Source organism: Vombatus ursinus, unplaced genomic scaffold (genome assembly GCF_900497805.2).
Source record: "Vombatus ursinus unplaced genomic scaffold, bare-nosed wombat genome assembly UNPS02014786.1, whole genome shotgun sequence".
In the NCBI taxonomy this organism is placed as follows: Eukaryota; Metazoa; Chordata; class Mammalia; order Diprotodontia; family Vombatidae; genus Vombatus; species Vombatus ursinus.
In genome coordinates this window covers 35146409-35152774 of record NW_020954564.1, presented here as the reverse complement: position 1 = coordinate 35152774, position 6366 = coordinate 35146409, and positions in this window count along the sequence as shown.

Here is a 6366-nt window from a genome sequence, read left to right as displayed (position 1 = left end):
ACACAACTAGTGAGTGGCAGGGCCAATATTTGAACCCATGTCCTCCAAGTCTAGAGCTAAGATACCTTCCACTACACCACAGATCCAGGAATGGGGAAATGCTTGCCTTTTCACTTCCCATCCTCTCAGTTCCCATTCTCACCATAGCATTCTGTTGCCTTTGGTATGCCATACCTCCTTGGCCATCTCTCATGGATGAGTCACAACAGAAGAAATTTGCTGAACTTAGCTGGGGGAGAGGTTGGCAGGACAAATACCAACCAAAGAGATATGGTTGAAGAGGAAAATGTGAATTTAGACTCCTATTTGTGAAGCTAGTAAGTTAAATGTCCTTCTTGCATTATACACATTATCCCCTCTGTTGACCTGCCTTCATAAAATAATGCAGATAGATTAGATCAGGGGTTCTTCATTTGGACCCACAGACCCAAGATTTCAAGGGATACATGAAGTTAGATGGGAACAACAATGCCTCTAACTGAAATTTAGCATTTCTTTCAATTATTTAAAAACATAATTCTGAGAAGTCCATACTCTTCACCACAAAATAAGGTTAAGAATTTCTGCACTAAGTGACTTCAATGGTTTCTTCCAACCCTAAATCCTGTGAGCCCCTGATTCTCTTACAGTGTTTCTTGCTCTCTCTTGATTGAAGTGATATGGAAGGTTGCTTAAAGAGATTTCCTTAAAAAGGGAAAATCTTCACAAAATCTTACGGGGAAATCACAAAAGAGGACTACAAAGCAGGAGCCCTTGTATACATTTGCTCTTCTACGTCAGGTTTCACTGAATGGATCAGGCTAAGAAAAGAAATCTTGTCTGGACATGGATGTTTACAATAATAGGACTTTCCTACCATACATCAGGAAATGAGATTCTGGAAAACCCCTACAATTAATTTATTTTTGTCCAGTTATAAGTTTAAGTTATTTGTCAGCCTTCCCCTTCTGTCTTTCATAGAAAGATGGAATTTGGCATCTAGCTTACCTCAGGTATTTAAGAGCCATTTCATATAACTATTCAAGATCCATTTGTCAGTGCATAAATGTGTCTGTGTTGTACATACACATAATGGTAAGTGCTCTATTGTTTTAGTGTGGCATGGAAGACATTTTACAGGTGACCAGAAGTTGATTTCTTTTCTATTCAAATAAGCAAACATTTATCTACTATGTGCCAAGCACTGTGCTAAGTGCTAGAAATAAAAAGAAAGGCAAAAATAGTCTGTTCTCCAGGTGTTCACAGTTTACTGGGTGAGTCAACGTGAAAATAACACCGTGAAAAAAAGATATATACAGAGGAAACTGGAGATAATCTCAGAGAGAAGGCATTAAGATTAAGGAGGAGTGACACTGGCTTCTTGTAGGTGAGACTTTATCTGAGACTTGAAGGAAGCCAGGGAAGCCAGGAGGCAGAGATGAGGAGAGAAAGAGTTCCAGTCATTGGGAACATGTAACATCTATGTCAGCAACTAACCTGCCCCCAAAAAATGTGCTTAAAAGAATAAATCATAGGATAGGAGATTAAATCAAAGGGATATACTCAGGGCACAGATTTAGGAAGTGAATTTGACTCTGCTACTAATGAATAGGACTGTCTATACATCCATATAGATATATATAACGATATAGAGATATTCATGTAAATATATACAAGTACGGTTGCATACATCCATATGTGTGTGTGTATGTATATACATACATACATAAGTATATATACATGTCAAACTGTATTTAGAAACAGCACATGTTTTGGTTTAGACCTGTGATTTTGTATGTGTTGGCAACTACAGATAAAGGAAATTCCTTCCACCAAAAGAGATCAGTACCTCGGGGGCAACTAGGTAGTGCAGTGAATACAGCACCAACAATGGAGTCAGGAGGACCTGAGTTCAAATCCAGCCTCAGACATTTACTAGCTGTGTGACCCTGGGTAAGGCAAGTCACTTAATCCCAATTGCCTCAAAAAAAAAAAAAACTAAAAAAACAGAAAAGATCAGCAACTCATATATACCTTCCAATATTGGAAAGTTGTCAGGTGAATAGAAAGGCTAAATGACTTACTGATGGTCACACAACCAGTGTAGATCAGAAGCAGGACTTGAGCCTTGGCCTTCCTAACTACAAGGCTGCCTCTGTCCACTACTCCAGGCTGCCTACCCTGATTTTAGTTACTACTTGGGTTCACAGGGAATTCACTCTTCTGGTTCTGAGGATACAGAGACAAAAAAAAAAAAACAACTCATACTCATCTATGGATACCTAGACATTATTCTACCCATTTTCAACTCCCAAGGATTCAAAACACAATATAATCTAGCTATCTAAATCTCCTCTCTATTCAGATTCCTAGAATGTCAGAGCTAGAAGAGACCTTGAGATGTAGACTCACAGAATTCTGTGATACAGAATATTAGAGTTAGAGAGGAGCCTTAGAACATAAGAGTGAATCGGAAAGAGCCTCTGGGATCGTCTTAGTCTGACATAAGCCCACCTACAGATAAGGAAACAGAGGATGAGAACAAAAGTGATTTGGCCAACATCAGATAGCTGATTGACAGCAGAGATGAAGCTATGTGTCTCCTGAATCCTAACCTAGTCATTTTCCCACTCTACCTTTGCAACTGATTAAAGTCACTAAAAATATAGCTATTCCTATTTTTTGTCACAAAACATATAAAGATTAAGGTAAAACGTGAGATCAGACAGTTGATAATAAATTCCTTGTATTTTCATTGGTCTTATGTTTTATGTTAAAACGTCACATACCCAATGTAAAATGCATTTTATATATTGATGGACCTGTACCTCACTGGTATTGTTTCCATATCTTTGTGCACTACTGTACTAATGCTTATTAAAATAAATGTAATATTGTGTTTAATAGATAATGAGTTTTTTAAATGGCATTGAAGCCCATGAACTATTTCCTGTTTAATAAATGCTTTCTTCTGTCTGTGGATCTGTGGAGTTTTAATGCAATGAGAGAACCTATTAGCAACAGAGATATTGAATCTCAAGATAGATTAATTATATGACACCAAAAGCTACATCAACCTAGACAAAACAAAAGAGAGAATTAGACTAATGACCCTGATAAGAAATAATAATTAGGAATTAGCCACTAATCATCTCTACTTTCTGCTTTTACCAGGGGATAGTATATCAAAGAATATAAAGTCAGTTTTCAAAAGAACAGACACAAGCTCTCAGCCACCATGTAAAAAGTACTCCAAATCATTAATAATTTGAGAAATGCAAATTAAAACAACTCCAAGATGCCACCCCACATCTATCAGATTGACTAAGATGATAAAAGAGGGAAAAAGTAATTTTTCAAGAGACTATGGGATGGCAGGCACACTCATACACACTTGACAAAGCTGTGAAGTAGTTCAACCAATGTGGAAAGCAACTTGGAACTATCCCCACAAGGTCACTAAACTGTGCATACTCTTTGACCCCATGATGCCACTACTAAGAATATACCCCCAATGAGGTCAAGGACAGAGGGGAAAGGGACCCATATGTACAAAAATATTTATAAGAGCACTTTTTGTACTGAAGAAACGAATTGGGTGTTCAGCAAGAGGGGGATGGCTGAACAAATTGTGGTATATAGATATAATGGATATATTATGTTATATAATATGATGCAATGCAATATAATATGTTGCATTATAAAGCAGCATCAGCATTAGAGAAACTTGGAAATACTTATATAAATTGGTGCAGAGTGAAGTGAGCAGAAGTGAAGTAACCAGGACAGTAATTTACATGATGACTGAGATACTGTAAAGGAGAACAGCTTTGGAAGATTTTGGAAAATCTGATCAAAGAAGTGATCAACCATGACTTCGGATGACTAATAATTAAGCATGCTAACCACCTCTTGGCAGAAAAGTAATGGACTAGAGAAACATACATTTGCAGATATAGCTAATGTGTAGATTTGTTTTACTCAACTAAATTTATTGGTTAAAAGAGATAGCTTCTCCTGGGAAAGAAAGGGAATTAGAAGGTAGTAATGATCTGAAATGCCAAGAAAACCATGGACAAAGTCTATGGGGTTATGTAGAATCAAACACAACTGAATGACTGAACAGCAACACCAAGCTGAAATGGGATTCTAGGCCTTTGTATAGAATAGGCACTGTGCCAGTCCCAGTTTACTGAACAACTGGCAGACAACCAGCATTTGGGACTGAACTTTGAAATTCCTTCCTTAGATCCCAGTAGGTGATGCCAAAAAAGAAGAAAAGAACATCAATGAAACATTTTAAAAATACACAGATGATAGCAGAAGGAAGTTCAGAAGGGGTCAAACACAAGCAGGGAAGGTGTTTTGTTTTGTTTTGGGGTATTTTTTTTGCTATCATTTTAAATATAATACACACTTTAAAAAACTACATATAACAGAAGTTCAGTCTCTTTCTCATTATGTACACTGGAATGTTTGTGTTTGTTGATGTTAAGTAAGTTCATCATGATTTAGTCATTTCAGTTGTGCCCACCTTTTCATGACCCCATTGGGGTTTTCTTGGTAAAGATATTGGAGTGGTTTCCCATTTCCTTCCCCAGCTCATTTTACAGATGAGGAAACTGAAGCAAACAAGGTTAAGCGACTTGCCCATGGTCACATAGCTAATAAGTGTCTGAGGCCGGATTCAAATTCAGAAAGATGAGTCTTCCTGACTCCAAGCCCAGCATTCTATTTACTATGCCATCTAGCTGCCCATTTAGTTCATAGCAGAAAACAAAATTTAAAGAGAAACTGAAAAGGAATGAAAGTTAGGTTGTCATGGTAATTTATTGGGTGGCTTTGAGGAAGATCATTGAGTTTTGACATTTCTTCCAAATCTGAGATAGAATGATCCTATGAAGCTCTAGTGTGAGCATGGAGGAGCAGAGAGGAAGGTAACCAGAATGATGTTTGAAGGACCTAGGGATGTTTAGCCTGGTGAAGAGAATACTTACGGGAAACATGATAGCCAACTTCAAGTATGTGAACAGCTATGTAAGAGTGTCTAAACTTGTTTTTTTCTTGGCCCCAGAGGACAGGACAGAACTTGGTGGAAGTTGCCAAGAGACAGAGTTTAACCAAAAACTTCCTAAAAACAATTATAACTGTCCAAAAGTAGAATAAGCTGCCTTGGGAGATAAATGGGTTTCTCATTGCTAGAAGTCTTCAAGCCAAACCAAAAAGTAAAAACTTATCAGATCTATTTAATAAACATTAATCCCATTCCAACTAACTGAAAAGCATTGTGCTAGGTGCTGGAGATACCAAAACTAAAAAAATACTGTATTAACTACCTACTATACTTGACAAGATATTGGACTATGGACTCCAAGGTACCTTCTAATTTTGAGATTATGCAAAATTGAGGCTCAAAGATGGTCTCTAAGGATGCTTCAAGCCCTAAGCCATTTGTTATGGTCAAGGTATGCAAAATTGAGGCTCAAAGATGGTCTCTAAGGATGCTTCAAGCCCTAAGCCATTTGTTATGGTCAAGGTCACACAGCTAGTGTCCAAGTGAAGACTTGAATCTAGAATTTTTAATTCCAAATCTAGCATCCTTTCCACTACACCACATCTGTTTTTCCTACATAAATGGTCTTTCCTTCTTAATGCAGAAAGTCATCAAGAAATCCTATGTAGATTTCCCATTTCTGCCTTCCTCTACCACCATCCCAGTCCCACCCAACCACTCAGGGTCCCATCCCCCATCAATCCTTCCCTCCAGAATTAAGGAAAGGAAACCAAGTTTAGCAAATCATGAGATTTGTTTAAAATGGCCAGAGGATTCCAGCACAATCATACCATGTGGTTTAGGATTTTTTTTAAGTTAGCTAATATTGGGACATGTAATATCCCAGAGTACACAAGGGAAATCCTCATGATTCATTTTGTCATCTAAAAATTCCTGCTTCTTGGTATGAATTCCTGAGATCAAAGGAAGTCATTTCAGAGTTCAATACCAGTCCTCTGCCAGTTCATCAGTCAACCAGTTTCCTAGTATCTACTCCATGTAGTAGCCTGGACTCCCTCTTCAGTGTTTTGTTTGGCACATCCCCATGTCCACACACTGCCTTAGCTTTCCACCTCTCAGGAAAATTCTCCTACTGCAGCCTGGGAGTTAACAAATCAGGGTTTTTCCATCTTTCTCTGTGACATTTTCTCTGGTACTTTCCAACATATGACAATCTTGTTGGACCACTCCCATTGTACATGGGATCTAAGATTTATCCAGTCTATTCACTAGTATATTGTGAGATGTCTTTGACACTTCTCCAACTCCACTCCATCTCCCACTCTGAGGCTATGTACTTCTAATTGATGAAAGATCATAATTAGAAGGTCCCA